Below are 16,471 nucleotides of genomic sequence, written 5' to 3'. Positions count from 1 at the left end.
GTGCACTTTGCAGCTTTTGGTTTGTTTATTGGAGTTACCTCTTGCTATAGTTTGGCTTGCGTTCTCTGCGTATGCCAACTACATGTAAAAAACGAGTGCACGATTTTTCGGCAACCGAACATGCGTATCTGCTGCGCCGATACGGGTGCGTTTAGTTGCGTAGCTTTTTAAGTTGTTGTTTGTGTTGGAATGTTTGAGTTTTCGTGTTTGAGCATATGCCCCACCTTTACGAGCGCTGATGTATCTACTGAAGCACTTTTTGTATATGAATAAATACTATATATATATATGTATATATATAAATATGCAAACGCACATATGTATGTATATGTGTATGTAGATATAAATATACCTATACATACGGACATCTATAAGAAACTATTTCCACACAGATGTACATATTTAAATATTTGTAAGGAGCGTTTTCTTGCAAAAAGCTAATTAGAAAATTGATAAAACAAAGAATGCAAAATTTATATGATTATATATTACAGTGTGTGTATGTGTCCAATTTATGTATCATATATATATGCAAAAAAATGTCACAGTGGGCATATACATAAATATCAACTATGACCTTAACTTCTAATTGAGGTGCTAGCAATCTCGAACTTCGCCGCACAAATCTCGATAAAGCTAATAAGCCGCATTTGTAGGTTCATTTTAAGATCGGAGCTCGACCAGACACCCAAACAAGGTATAAATGCCAATTATATGTATGATATATATATCGGCTTTTAAGGCTATCTTCTAACTGTTATTTACATCTAATCTCATTAAGGAGCCCTGTTACATCCCCCAATTTCTGGCAGCAAAAAATACAGTTATTCCGGGTACGAGGCTAATGCGAAATCGAAAACAATGAGGTTGACAATGAGTTAATGAGAAAATAATCGAAAAATTACATTTTGTCAACGGGCATTAGTGCTGTGAAACCTTAAATTGCTAAATCTGTTCGATTGCCCGTTCTGTAGGAAGAACATTAAATTATTAGGGAGGGCTAACACTAGGTTGCTTACTGGTTACTTAGCCCGTGAACATCGACTGTGCTTTCCAAAGCACCGGTTAGGGCGATGATAAGTACGAGCATACAGACAAACGAAAATTGAAACATACAACTCGAACCCCTAGCCGGTATGATTTATCTAGCAAAGTCTTTTCAACATTCATTCGAGAAGCTGAGTGCCTATTTGTTCAGCCAGGATTAGATACTTTTCCAATTTCGAATTTTTCTACTTATACGAAGGTTGCCTTTTATATATGTTGCGCGTACACCCCTTTTGGGTATTTGCCGGAGCTGCTTCTTCTATTTGTGGTGTGCGTCTTGACGTTGTTCCACAAATGGAGGAACCTACAGTTTCAAACCGACTTTTTATGAGGAACTTTTTCATAGCAGAAATACACTCGGAGGTCTGCCATTGCCTGCCGAGGGGCGACCATTGGAAAACAATTTCTCTTCTTTTTGGTCTTTCACCGAGATTCGAACCTACGTTCTCTCACGCACCAGCCCATTCGGCTACGGCGGCCGCAAATTAAATAAAATATGAAATAAACATCGAAATTCTAATTTTATGTTCACATTTTCATATAATTTTTTTGGAACTTCTGAGTAAGCGCTGAATGGAGATAATGCTTCTATTGAGACAGCTGTTGCGGAAGAAACGTACTGGCAGAGTTGAGCGCGATACAAACGCAAATGGCTTCATTGTTTCTCAAAATTCAATACACTTCTGCATTCGCTTGATCCAATTTTGGAAGCACCTTTGCCACTCAGAAGTGGATACCTCCAAAACTAGCTGTATAAATGCTTCAATAGCTTCTTCAGGATATTTCTAATATTTATTTTACAATAATATTATACTGAATACATTTATTGTGCTACATTTTTTAGTGTTATTTTTATATTGATGCCCAAATTTGAATAAATAAATAAATGAGTACATAAAGGTAAAAAATTCATTGGGTGATCAAAATCTTTCAGTTATTAACTGTCGATAGTTGGGGTTGCCCCATCGCTATGGATTGTAGATATACTTATATATACGTCTGTTTCTCTTTCAGAGCAGTTTTTCTATGTTTGTAATGCTTTTGCAGGACAGATCGGATGAGCTGAGAAATTACACTTTCTATGCCTCAGATTTCACAATTTTATTAAGGAGGCTTTGAAGTGTGATGATAAGCTACTAAAGAGAACCTTCATCCTACCCACTTCTTTGTTTCTATGCCCATTCTTAGGTAATAACTACAATCGACAGTTATCCTTAAATGCATAGGAAACCACTATTATTTTTCCGGCCTACTCAAGTTCAGCCATTTTTTCAAGGGTAAAGATACGTTCAGTCGGTCGATTAATAGCAAATTTTACAAGATATACAATTCATAAAATCTCACAATTTAAGAATAATAATATTTTTTGTCTGCACTATTATATAAAGAGGAAAAAATGTTGAAGATATAGTTAGTGAAAAAGTGGCCATGAGAACACTGAAATGCATGTCTTTTCACCGGAAGGGACTGATATATTAGAGAATGAGTATCAAACAAAAGGTATTTAAAAAAATGTCCTTGCAAAAATACTCCGAAAGGTGTAACCTTTTTATACAATAGCAGTCTAGAATTTATTTATCCTCTACAACGGTGTTTAGATTTCATTTTATCTGTGTGGTCACCTTAGTTCAATATGAAAATAGATACTAGAGAAGAAATCTATTGATCAACAATTGATTCGGTAGAGGATAATCAAAAATGCGAAAAGAAATTAGATAGAGAGAGGAGTAGTTCGCCTAGTTCACTGACTCGATGATACAATATATCCTTTTGTAGAAATTCTTTACTCCATCTAAATTGCATGTGCTTCTCACCGCTCATATACATCCTTGCCAGGAAAAGCGGCATCCGAGTGGTTTCTGGAGAATACTTCCTAGAAGCCCCACTAATCAACATCATATCTATGTACATAGTTTCCTTCGCCAAAAAATTACTGATTATACGCGAGTTACTTCAATGTGTGACGCTTCTGAGAGCCTCTAAGGGTTCCCATTCCTGGCCACTTAGTAGATAGTGGCTATTACTGCATTTATGGCTACCTGGTTATCAATGTGAGTGGTTGGTTCGACTACCAGTTCAGCAGCGTAGATCTCGTCTTAGAAAATGTTGCGGTATTCTGAACAGAATCTTCCATAATTTTAGACCCGCCCGTGAAGAAAACACTGGTATGGCGATAAAACCAAAGCCATTGATTACAATTATTATTATTTGTTTCGGTCGCGCCGGAGGCGTATGTTACCGAAACAAAAGATTGTCAATGTTGTTGATTTTTCGCTTTAGTCTTGATCTGGGACCATGTTAGGTCTTCATTGACTCCTAGAAATTCGTCAAAAAGGCTATGCCGCCAATGCTATTCTACTTATTTCGTTCGTTGTATTGCGCTTGGTGTTCCAACCCATCTCCACTTACGATCCTGTATTTCACGAGTAATTGGTTTTTGTTCACTTCTTGCAAGGAGTTGATCGTTCGATATCTAATTGTCAGACCACCATAAGTGGAGGGTTGTTCTGACGCATCAGTTATGATGATTCCAAGCTTTGTGTGGTAAGTTTCGCAACCATAGAGAAGAATTTATTTGAATTAAAAATTCTTTGTGGTCGCCGTAGCCGATTGGGTTGGTGCGTGACTACTATTTGGAACAGAGAGAACGTAGGTTCGAGCCTCAGTGAAACACCAAAATTAATAGAAATATTTTTCTAATAGCGGTCGCACCTCGGCAGGCAATGGCAAACCTCCGAGTGTATTTCTGCTATGAAAAAAGGTCCTCATAAAAATATCTGCCGTTCGGAGTCGGCTTGAAACTGTAAGTCTCTCCATTTGTGGAACAACATCAAGACGCAAAAATTCTTAGCTTCGGCGTTTTGTCGGTTGTTTCTTATTTAGGCTGCCACATGCCGTTTTGGCTTTTTGCACTTATATTAGTCATGGTCCACCATCTGGCGCAATCTTACTTCTCAGTAAGAGAAGTACCGTGATTTGCTCGCGGTATACCATAAAAGTGTTTGTCTGTGAGGTTTTGATTTAGATTGGATTTGAACTTCGTTTTGCTCGAAGTCCAAGTGTTCCGTACTAATCGGATTGTATCGAGGGTGGCGTTTACACTTTTTTTTGAGTGTTTGGGCGAGCTCCTCCTCGTATCTGCGGCGTGCGTCTTTATGTTGTTTTCATGCAGAAGTACACTTCTTTTTTCTTCATTTTGGTGTTTCTCGCAGATTCGAACCTACGTTCTCTCCGAATTTCGAATGGTAGTCACATACCATCCCATTCGGCTACGGCGGTTGCCGTTAAGAATACCAGTAAGAATAACAGAGACGATAATATGCAACCTTGCTTGACTCCCGCTACTGACTCGATTGGCTCAGATAGATCACCGTCATGCACAAAGTCAATGAAGATAAGATGGAGAGGTTCCTGCAGTTCATTTACCTGCTCAGCGAAGTTCTTTGCTCCAACCATTTTATTATTACTCACTATCTTTTCTTGAAGTTGCCCTGATAAGAAATATAGTTTGAACAGGCGATGAATCTCGTACATTAGTATAGTCGGTTGGCCGTTGTTATAATAATCCTGTCACCATTACTTAAGCGCTGACTATCTCTGCTCAGTTCTTTGCAACTAATTCTAACCGGACATGTTTAATACCCTCTCTAGTGCTCATAGTGTTTCAGTTATATGCAGTCCCGCGCAGTCTATGCACGCCTTCCAATTTGCTGGCATACGTCTTTTTATCTCCCAAACCAAGATGCCGTATGGTGTTATAGGCCTTTAAGCAATAAAAGTCTTATTATTAACAATTGAAAAAATACATTAATTAATTGCCTTTACAAGTACATATACTCACATATACATATATTTGCACGAGTATGTATAAGTATGTATATAAATACTTATAAGCTTGCCACTTTTTAGTACTCGTAATCAAAAACTTACAGAGCTAGCCAATATACACTTAAGTGCAAATAGGCGCATAGTTTTTAATCATACTTTGTGGTGTTATCTTTTTGGGATAGCAAAATTTTTGTGCATGCAAGTTTAAATGTTGTTACAAACATATGAACTTATGATCTCATAGTTCCATTTTATTGGTATTCTATGGCCACATTTTCACGATTGTGTGTATGTGTCTTTATGTTACGAATTTACTGCTATAAATTTCAATAAAAAAAACTTTAAACTAATCCGAAATTTCGTCATGCAAATCGATATGAATATGTAATTTGGCGTTGGTCTGTTTTCGTAGGTAACTATGGGCATTCATATGTGTGTATGTGTGTATGATTGCACGTTGGTGAATATGCCGAGAGTGTGAGGTAGTGTTGCTGTAAAGTACGACAGGCTGTTCATAGTCTTACATAATGAGAGATGCAGTTTTTCTCCTATGGCGCATTCACATTCGCATCACAGTTGCAGGCTAAGGCGCAAACGCAGGCGCGCATGCGTGCGTATGTCAACTTCATAAACCACGCCAAGGCATGTTAGACTGCTGCGTGCTAAAGTCAGTACTAAGCCAAATAGCATGTAAATCGAATTGAGTTGAAATGAACTGAACTGAACTGAACTAAACTTGTTCAAAAGTAGGTTACGCTTATTGTAGTTTATTTAGTTTCGAATGCAGAAATTAAAATTCAATCAAATTGCAAAACAACGCGTTGCAGGACACTGAACTGCACTCCCAAGCCAACGTACACGCATGCATTTTGTTGAACGTAGGTACGCACAAATGTTTGCCGGGAAAAATAGTTCGACGAATCGTGTGTATCTGCATGGCCGAATAGTTCAAGCTGCTAGGTGCTACCTAAACACATACACATGCATATATGTACTTAAGCACAAATATGCAGATGTGTATGCACATGTGGATGCATGTGTTTCGTTACGTAGCGTATACGTCTCTAATCTGAAGGAGCTGATCGCATTGGTCAACTGGAGCCGCAGCGGTAAATTATAAAACGTGTTTATATTCAATTAACGTCTAAAATGAATGAGCAAATGAAATCGATATTCAATTCGTAATACAAACGAAAAGCTAATTTTTCTTTAGACAATATCTTAATATGTGTATCAGCATTCCGTCTAGCATTCAAATGCTAGATCTGCCTCTAAGTAAATGCCATATGTACGCATGCTCGTTTATCTGTTTTATGCTATGTTCTACAAACCAACACGCATTTGCATGTGCATTTAGAGCAACTTATTTACTTGGCCACGACGTGCCGCAGATTCCATTTTGTCTTTCCTTTCACTTATTCTACATATCACACAAACATACATATATATCTATTGGAGCCCTGAACGAGTAATTAAAAACGCAACATGTTAGTTACCGACGATGCTGCTGGCGGCGAGTATATGCTACATAACGGTACATTTGGTATTGTGGCATCGCTGACTACTAATAAGTTATAAATAAAGGGTTTTCCAATAACAGATGTTATTGGTGAATGAATTGCGCTATCAAGAGATGATTAATGATTTTTTATGACCGGAATGGAATTGATCTCGACAACGATTATTTTCAACAAGACGGCGCTATGTGCCACACAAGCAACGAAACCATTGATCTTTTACGTGAAAAGTTTCTGGACCGTGTTATCTCTCGAAGAGGTGATCACAATTGGCCACCGAGATCTTGTGATTCAACACCTTGTGACTTTTTTCCTTGGTGCCACGTGGAAGAGAAGGTCTACGTCATCAGCCTAGGGTCGATTCAAGACCTCAAAGGTGGAATTTGTGAGGCTTTCGAGGACATAGGGCAGCCACTATTAACGGCATACCTTCCTTTTTATAATCAAATAAACATCCGATCATATATTTATATTCAAAAGTAGCATTTTTCTTTGCATATCAAAATAACACCTCTTATTGGAAAATCCTGTAGTAAGAATGAGGCAGTTGTTTTCATCACTTCGATTTTGTTTTTTTTTTTTGTTCTACGTGCCACTGAAGATGCCAGTTAGTAACCAACCGATGCCAAGGTCGGTTATTTAGTAACAATGCCTAACGTAATCGAGACTATTGCATATGAATGTACCCCTACTTCTTCTTAAATGATACAACAACAGCTAAGCGAGTTTGGTCGACTTTAAAAATGTAAACTTAGTTCAATGTGGAAGCACGGAAGTAAAAGGATCTGACAGATCAAATTCGATGTTGTCGTTTGTGAAGCCCATAAGTCGACTGTGAATTTACTTACACCGTTCACAATACAAAATTCATTAAAGTCAATTTCTTTCTATAATATTATATAACGCGAAGGAAAGTATTTAATTAGAAAGGTTTCTGTGCGCAGAGTGAACACAGAATCCTAAAAACTTCGCCAGCTTCCTGCCTATTTTACGAGGCTACGTTAGTTATTTATCCTAAACGCAAATAAGTTCTCAGATTCGTCAATGCAAAAGTAAACAAGTCTCAGTGAAGTTTTACTACTTCTGTGGTTATTTCTCTAGAAATATAATACTTCAAAGCAAAGAAAAGTGCATTTTATATAAAGTATCGCATCAAATCAGTCCTCTAGAACACTGAATCAAAGTGCCAATTCTTCGTATACTTGCTAAGCCAATGTGGCCGTCGATCCTTGAAAGCTCAATTTCTTGAAGGCCGTCCAAACACACGGCTGGTGTACTAGAAATAATCGATGTAAATAATCGTCATGTGGCATATCGTGAGATAGAAGCATCTTTGGACATTAGTGGGACCAGCTTACATTAAACATTTATTTATTTATTTTAATAATCTACAGTACAAATTACCTTACAGACAAAACACAAATGTAAAGAAAAGCACTATTAGCAATAAATATAAATACAATATTAATTAACTAAATTTTAATTTTTTACAAAATTAGATCTGAATGAAGCAAAATCAAGCAGAATGGTATTAGGTAATGAATGATAGCCTCGAAGTACACGATCAATGGGTGCACTGCTCGCAAATTTAGTCTTAAAGTCCCGTAAAATGGGTAAAAATTGCGAAGACTTCTTTGGGGAACATTAAAGCTTATCCACTCAAGTAGGTCTGAACAGTCGACGATGCCATTAACAACACTGAAAATAAACGAAAGTGACAGGACTGCCTTTCTCTTTTCAAGAGATTCTAGATTAATTATTGTAGCTTTAGCCGAGAATTATAGGACATGAACATTTGGTCGTCAGGAAGATTTGTTCTCGTTGGATACCGCATAATTTGACAGTTGCCCAAAAAAGGATTTGTGTCCATTAGAGTAAAGAAATGTTGCAGAAATTCCACCGCGGTGCTTTAATGCACATCTAAGACATCATAACAGGTGAGGAATCTTGGTTCCATACATGTGACCTGAAAACAAAACAGCAATCGACAGTATGGTAACAAAAGTTGTTCGCGGAAAAATCACCTCAAAGGAAATGGTCTCCTGCTTTTTCGATAACTCTGGTCATGACGCAACTGTATCACTAGAAAACTTAGAAGGTGCAATTCTGAGTGGTACAGAACCATTTCTTTGCTGAAAGTTTTTGGAGAATTAAGAAAAACCAACCGCCGAAGACGAATAATCCTTCCCAATACAATGCGAGCTCTCACAAGAAAGTTTTTGGACACTCAAAAGAATTAATAGTAAATTCGCCTTACAACTATGATTTGGTACCTAATTGTTTAATTTTGTTCTCGTTATGAACATAAAAACAAAATGTGAGCTCGACGTTTTTCAGCGATTGAAGAAGCTGTTGAAGGCTTTACGCAACTGGTTTTAGAGATATCCACTTCTGAGTGGCAAAAGTGCATTGAAAATTGGTTCAAGCGAATGCTGAAGTGGGTTGATTTCCAAGATGAATGTTATGAAAAACCATTTCCAATATTCTTTCCATTAATACTTTATTGTCTTTTCTTAAATAGGGCGGAAAATATAAAAGACAACCCTCGTATAAACGATGCTATTGCTTCTGAGGTAGCCGTGTTTTGCGCCATCAGTACGATCAGTGCGAGTTTTTACCGAAACTTTCCAATCGAGCAACCAAGTGTGTAATGATGATTGCCTATGCTGTGATCGCTTTTAATCGGTTAAAAGACGGTAGGACGTTTTTTGAAGACGCATATTACGAAAAACATGTGTCAAAATGAAATTTGTGATGCGTTTTGCAGTTATAGAAGATTCTTTGAAGGACATACATTATGATCAGAAAGTACAGGGAATGTTTAAATTAAATAAAACAGAGTTAAATTTCGGGCAAATTTATTTTATCTCCTTCAAAATATGACCCGTATGAAGCAACACACATGAGCCAACGAAGGGATGGCCTTCAGCTCTTTCGTCGCATTCTCTTTGATCTCTTCTATCGACTGAAATCTCCTCTCGGTAACTTCAACTTGGGAAACAAAAAGAAATCGCACGGGCCATATCAGGTGAATACGGTGCTTGCACCATGGTATTTACTTGGCGATGGCGCGTTATCATCATGCAAAATCCAAGAATCGTTTGCCCATATTTCTGGCCGTTTGCGACGTACAGAGGTTTTGATCTCAATACATATTCAAACATACAGAGAACTTAATGCAATCACCGCGGCTAAACATACTCGTATATTTGCAAAAATTCTTTTAATATACCTATTGGTCTACATAAGTTTTGGTTTTTGTTGCAACATTATAAAGTACAAAATGACATTTATTCTCACCGCCAATCGGCAATTAAAGCCTTGCGGTCCGTTTCATACACCTTTTAACCCCTTTGGCGTTCGCTTCGATTTGACAACTGATTAAGAATACAAACGGGCACATTTAATTCTCGATGTAGAGAATATAAAAGGCGGCGCCTTTCGAAAACTTTTACTACAATATATTTTTGGCGAATTTGATAACATACCTTTGTGTGCAAATGTAGCCATGTGATCAATTTATTTTATATTCTTGGCGTCCAACTCACTTTCACTTCCGCTACCTTTTCCTCTTGTTTTTGTTTGTATATTTTCTGTACTGATATCACGGTACTTGGAGAAGGTGTACTTTTGTATTCTAACATTCTTGCATTTATATGAAGGTGCCAACGTCAAAGCAAAGCGAGTTTCTCGCGTTGCGTCAAAGCGGAGTGAAAGCAAAAACAGCGCGAAAGTTCAATGTACCTAGGCAAGCTTTAAGCTCATAGCTCGTTTCTGAATAATAAAAATTGTGTGAGTATTAAGCCAAAATGTATTGGCATGACTGATCACAGAATGGTTAGAAGACAGGTTACATTTCATTGTATCTCTGATTACCTGCGGCTTACTCGGGGGCAGGTGGATTTCGAAAACATTGGCTTGCAGGTATGCAAAGTCTTTATTTCCTTCAACTTTTCCTAGATGTGGGAGTCTTAATCGAATGAGGAACAGGAATTCGAACTTTCACCAAGTGCAGATTTAGGCCTTTTGGCTCTCAGTTTATAACTAGCGTTTTCCTCTCAACTAGTCACCGTCCGTCATACGTTATCCTTCTTTTCTTTTCTAACTTGCCTTTTTATTAACGGTATCACAAGAGGCGATTTCTGTGTCCAATTGTCTAAGTGTGCCCTCCTTTCCAACGAGCAGTCTGATATGAATCCGGATAGATCCGACAACGACGACTCGATTGTCATGTACACGAATGTTCGTATCTGTTCCATTGATTTGCCGAATGTACTTGTATGTGTGTACGTACTTGCATATATGTACCTGCATACGTTTTTGGCTTTATTAGAAATTATTGTGATTAGGGATTACACTGGCTGATTTATATTGAGCGGCAATTTCAGGTTTACATTTTTGCTAAAATTTAGCTGCGGATACATACATAGTCTATGACAATTTTTTTTCTTTTAGAATCATTCTGATTCATTACACTTCTCAACGAATATTAGCTTAAGTTCTTGATATGGCTGACTGAGAGAAAAGCTCATGAAAAATATGATTTCATGTTTATTTCGCAGTCTATCACGGTTTTCGAAAATATTGTATATAGATGTTCCGCCCACGATCATTAGAATAGACAATATGCATTTTTAGCCACAGATATTGGTGTCTACGAACACATTTACTTATACACACATGTAATGTATGTATGTGTATGACTATATGTAAGCACACTTGTGCTTATATACATATATATGACAAAAATGTATCAGAAACTATATGAAATTTCGAAAAATATTATACTACACAATATATGACTTTGATTCTTCTCTATTAAATAGAAATAATAAGAAAATCACTTATGCTGTTTGCGCACTCAAATAAAATTAATAGCGAAAAAATATATTCAAACATTTAGAACTTCATCTGTGATTAATTTTTTAATTTGTCAGCTAATAACTAAATATGTAAGTAAATTAGTGCATACACATCCATTTGACTATATCTAAATATAATTATTTGTATATATAATCAATTCGGAATCCTTCAAAACATCTGAATATCGTAAGCTTTTAGAACCGGACCTGAAATTTTAGGCGTATTTAGCCATTTCATTCAATGGTAACCAGCAATCAAGTGAAACTATTTCATTTTACTGGCTTATATTTACTTTTATTGGTTTAATTCTAAATTTATAAGTAGTTATTTCTAACTGCCTTACAGTGGAGCTGTTTTGAGCAAGCTGTTTTGATTTAAGCTTTCAGGTAGCTCCCTAAAATTCAATTTTCTATCGATTTATAAATGTAACCTTTTAAAAGATATCCTCGAACAGGATGAAAAAAGGCCAGACCTGCGTGTCCCATCGAAGGTTTTAAAAAAGGTGTTCAACGGAGGGTTAAACTTAAAAAAAAAAAATTCACCTTCTCATTAAGAGTTGCTTCATCAATATACTTTTCAGATAGTACCTCATATAAGAGGTGAATAATGACCGATAGTTTTTGAGAGACCTTCAATATACAACTACTTGCTTGTGATAGTCCAAAGAATTATTAATTTTCCATACCTTTTTATCAACTTTATCAACTCTTATTCTTATTAGTTCATACTTACTCATCAGTTCATACCCTTTAAAGATATTAAATCATCGATTTTCATGAAATTTATGTCAAAGCAAAGATGAACTTAAGTCGATTTTTAACCCGATAGGTGACGCTGGAGTAAATATATTTCTAAGGAACGTATTAATGACCCGATTTGCACAGAAGTAGGCGAAACAGTTTATTCTTCCTTCCCGAAGAGTATGGAATAGCCTCCTTAACCTGGATAGAGACGGCTTATGAACTTTCACTGGATACCATAAGGCACATTGTAGTCTAGAATTAGTACAAACGATCGTTTGCCACTAGATGATGAAATTCAAGAGCACATTCTTTGCCAATGTGCAGCTCTCGAAATACGAATACTAATGTATTTAGACAGTGCGACTCTAAATCCAATAGTGATATGGAACAAGAAGCCTGACGAGGTACTAAAATCAACAGAAGCCTCTATTTATGAACTTGCCAGGAAGCACATCAGGCCCCATCAGAGGTCGCAATGCCTTATGAGCGTATAATAATAATATTATATAAGAGAAGAAAAGTGTTTCCAAAAGTTCTTTGGTGGCGTTTGAGTTCATATGTGTGTTTTTGCAAAAAATGGACTAACCTAGCAATACAATAATATTTATAAATGAAAAACATCTGGAAACATGAGTGCGGAAATATGAGAGTATGAAAAGGGCTGAGGTTAATAAAAGACTTGTGACAGGGGAGCCTTCTCCTCTATTCGAAATAACTAATTTGGATGTAATCTAGTATACTATACTTTCAATAGCCCAGATTGATACCTTTATATATGATTATAACAGAAGTTAAGTATATAATAATTAGTGGAGTATTCATATAAAGATATGAGTAGAAATTTTTTTACATATATTTTTTAGGGGTTGTCTATTCCCCCTGAGAGGGTCAAAAACTACTCATAAGTAAAAAAGTAGAAAAAAATGATATATGTAAAATGTTGAGGAATCATGTGGATTTCGTATGCCACTTCTTCCTAAGAAGAGGTAAATTTTGAGCCCTCCTAAAGAAGCGCGACCTGAAATTCAAAACTGGGGGTTTACTGATATTATTCTTTCATACGATATTTTATTAGTTTGATGAAAGTTTCATGTTGCCATTTTTCCCTGTGCATTTACTTAATGGGTACATAATTAGTAATTCTGATTATTTTTCTTCTCTGAACTTTTTCCTGAAATTAGCATTGTAGTAAGTAGTACTGCATATTTCTTTATTATAATAAGCAGAGGGCTTAAAGCATGTCCTTGTCAATAGGAATACAATTTTTTTAATCAAATGAAGGTAATAAAAAGTTACTTGGTCGTCAGTATACCTGTATTTTGTGTCGAATAGTAAGATAAGATGTTAGCGGCTGGTTAAAATAGAAAAATTGCCGGAATAAATATTTTGAGCTGAATGATAAGTATATATTTTTTAAACAATTTCGTTTTCTAGTTACTGTATCAATATACATATACTTGTATATCTTCTTCTTCGTGATTAGAGCGATAACCGATAACGATGAACGGCAGTTGTTTCTTTCTCGTGTTACCCGGTACCAGTTGAACAAGTGAAGCCAAGACCTTCTCCACTTGACTTTCTTCTACCATTAGCTGGTACTGCGTCGAGTAGTTTCAGAGCTGGATCGTTTGTATCCATTCGGAAGACATGACGAAGCCGCACTATGTCTGTATGTAGAATTTTTCAATTTCTTTACAGCAGTATATCTCTCGTAAAAGTCAGGCATCAGAAAAAAAAGTTATGTGAAAAAGGCGATTTAGTTGTTTTTACGGAGTGTTTTTTGTGTCCATGTATATATAATTGGCGCTGACATCCTTGTTTGGTGTTTGGCTGAACTCCTCCTCCTCTTTGTAGCGTGCGTCTCGATGTTGTTCCACAAATGGAGGGGCCTACAGATTTAACCGACTCGGAATGATAGATGGTTTTTATGATGAACTCTTTCATGACATACTATAAATATACTCGAGGGTTTGCGTTTGCCTGCCGAGGGACGACCGCTTTAGAAACAACTTTTTCTATCAATTAGTGTTTCGTGCCCGAAATTTCGATTCTGTGTACCCCCGAGCCACGTAGCAACCCATTCGGCTGTGGAGGTCGAAATACTCTCATAATAAGTGTTCAAAATTGATTGGAACATTTTGACAGCTTTTACTCTTTGTGATACGGTCAATTATGCATACTACCTTAAAGGAAGACCGAAAATAGCAACACGTCGTATGAGCAACATTTACATGAAACTATATAATTATTTGCGACACATTTGTTAACAAATCGATTAGAGCTATTTTAGCGTTCATGAACAAGTCTAAAAAGTAATTTGACTACATTGAAATACTGTGCACAGCGTGAAACCCATGCGACCAGTCTGCAAATACAATAACAAAAATTTTCATCAACGATCAGACTCTGTGCAAATCATTTTATAGATTTTATTTGGTTGCTTTCGGTTGAGGTTTCGTTTGGTTGTGCGTGCGTTATATTTATTTATATAGTATTGCAAAAACAAAAAAAAATATAAACATGCATACATACATATGTACAAATATAACTATAAATATATATGAAAAGGAGTGTATGACAGCTTTTGAATATCTAGGCTTAGAACTTTGTTTTTTTTTTCTTTGCCCGCATTATTGAACGTGGGAGCACATTACACAGCTTGTGGGCTTCAAAAAATAAATAAAAAGGAGTATGTGCGTATAATGTGCCACCTAAAACACAAATATTTATTTTATTTTTTTTTTCATGTCGAAGTGCGATTGCTGCATGCATGAATATATGCGATAATTTGCTGCAATTCACGCTTCAAAAGTTGCATATCTGGTTGCCAATTTCTTGGCTAGAATGGATTGCACATTCACGCAAACTGATATATGACACTCACATACGTTTCTATATACACGTAAATATGTAAGATTGTGTGCCTATTTGTTCATTTGCGAAACTTATTTGCATTTATTTTAAAAGGAGTTGAGCGGCTTACCTAAATTAGCTGCTGATATGTGTATGCTTGTTTGTACATTTGCACAATTTCATGATTGATAAATAGTTGGTCGAATCAAACAAGTAGCAAAAGACAGTACCATGAATGATTGAAGTTAATTAGATAAAATCAGTTTAAACGAATGTGTATGTGTATATATGCACTCATGTACACGTAATAACATACCTTAATATATATACTAAATAGTCTATATACATACATATAAATATGTATGCAAGTAAGTAATGTTGTGCCCAATATGTGTTTTTGTGATTTTGTACATATTTTAATTAGGAAAACTTGTATTTTGCTACCGAAAGAGTAAGAGTATACAAGTATATTCCTCGGTATAGTTATAGAATTTGCAATTAAAAAGAAAAAAATTTTAAATCCAGCTAATGCAGTAGGTAATTTTTTTTTGAACCATTGAAAAGCAATTAGCAAATCTTATGGCTTTTCATATTTTTGTAATATTTATAAAGACTTTTTCCCACACAACTTCGACGTTTGACAAAAGCCGATTTGAGAATTTTTTTATTATTATTTTAAAAATTACACAGCAACGATTGCGCCGCGTGCAATTAGCCAGGGGTTGGTGATCTATTAAAGTGACCTTGAAATTTAAAAACAACGCACAAAACTAATGCATTTCATTTATCTATACGTAATTGTTATTTCACTCCGCAGACTTGCATACACGTACAGATGTGGATGTTTACGTGTTATAAACTGATTTTGGCTTGCTTCTACTCACTTGTATGCATGCATGTGCACACATACATATGTATGTAGGTGCATGTGAACGAAGACCGGAATGTTGTCGGTAAAATAGAGGCTTTCGTGTTTTTATATATATTTATTTTTAATACACAAAAGTAGTGCAAAAAATTGTACCACTTAGTTTGAAGTAAAAAGCCTCGACTGTTGCTGCTAAGTGTAAATGCAAAAGATCAAATGTTGTTGTTGTTATGATCGAAATAAAATGTTACAAATTATTAAAATTATTTTAATCTGTTTCAGCATCGAAAGTATTTAAGAAAACATTGCGAAGTAAAATTACACCAGTAGAATCTAGAGTATTTGCATTTTAAACCATGGCCAGTTATCGGGTAGTCTGTAAGTTTATTTATCTGCGGAAACTAAGTTTGGCTTATACATGGGTAATTTTTTCTCCACAAAAGGGTGCTTGAGTGGCCGTTTGCAATTTCGTGACATGCCTGGCCAACTCATCTGCAACTTCATTATCTTAAATAGCGCTATGTTCGGGAACACAGCAGACTTTTATGGTTTGTATGAAATGTTTAAGCATTTTATGCTTTTATAACACAACTGCCTTAACAGCAGTCCGGTATACGCTGCCAGGACAGCCCAGATTTATATTCAGGCAAGGACTATTTTTAATTTCAGCAGCATGTTCCTAAAAGTTTCAGGGTATTGAATGCTTTTACTACTTCTTCGCCTTTTTTTATTTTAATACTTTGTATTTATAA

This window comes from Anastrepha obliqua, chromosome 3, assembly GCF_027943255.1.
Source record: "Anastrepha obliqua isolate idAnaObli1 chromosome 3, idAnaObli1_1.0, whole genome shotgun sequence".
NCBI classification, from domain to species: domain Eukaryota; kingdom Metazoa; phylum Arthropoda; class Insecta; order Diptera; family Tephritidae; genus Anastrepha; species Anastrepha obliqua.
Note: the sequence above shows the minus strand (reverse complement) of the source record.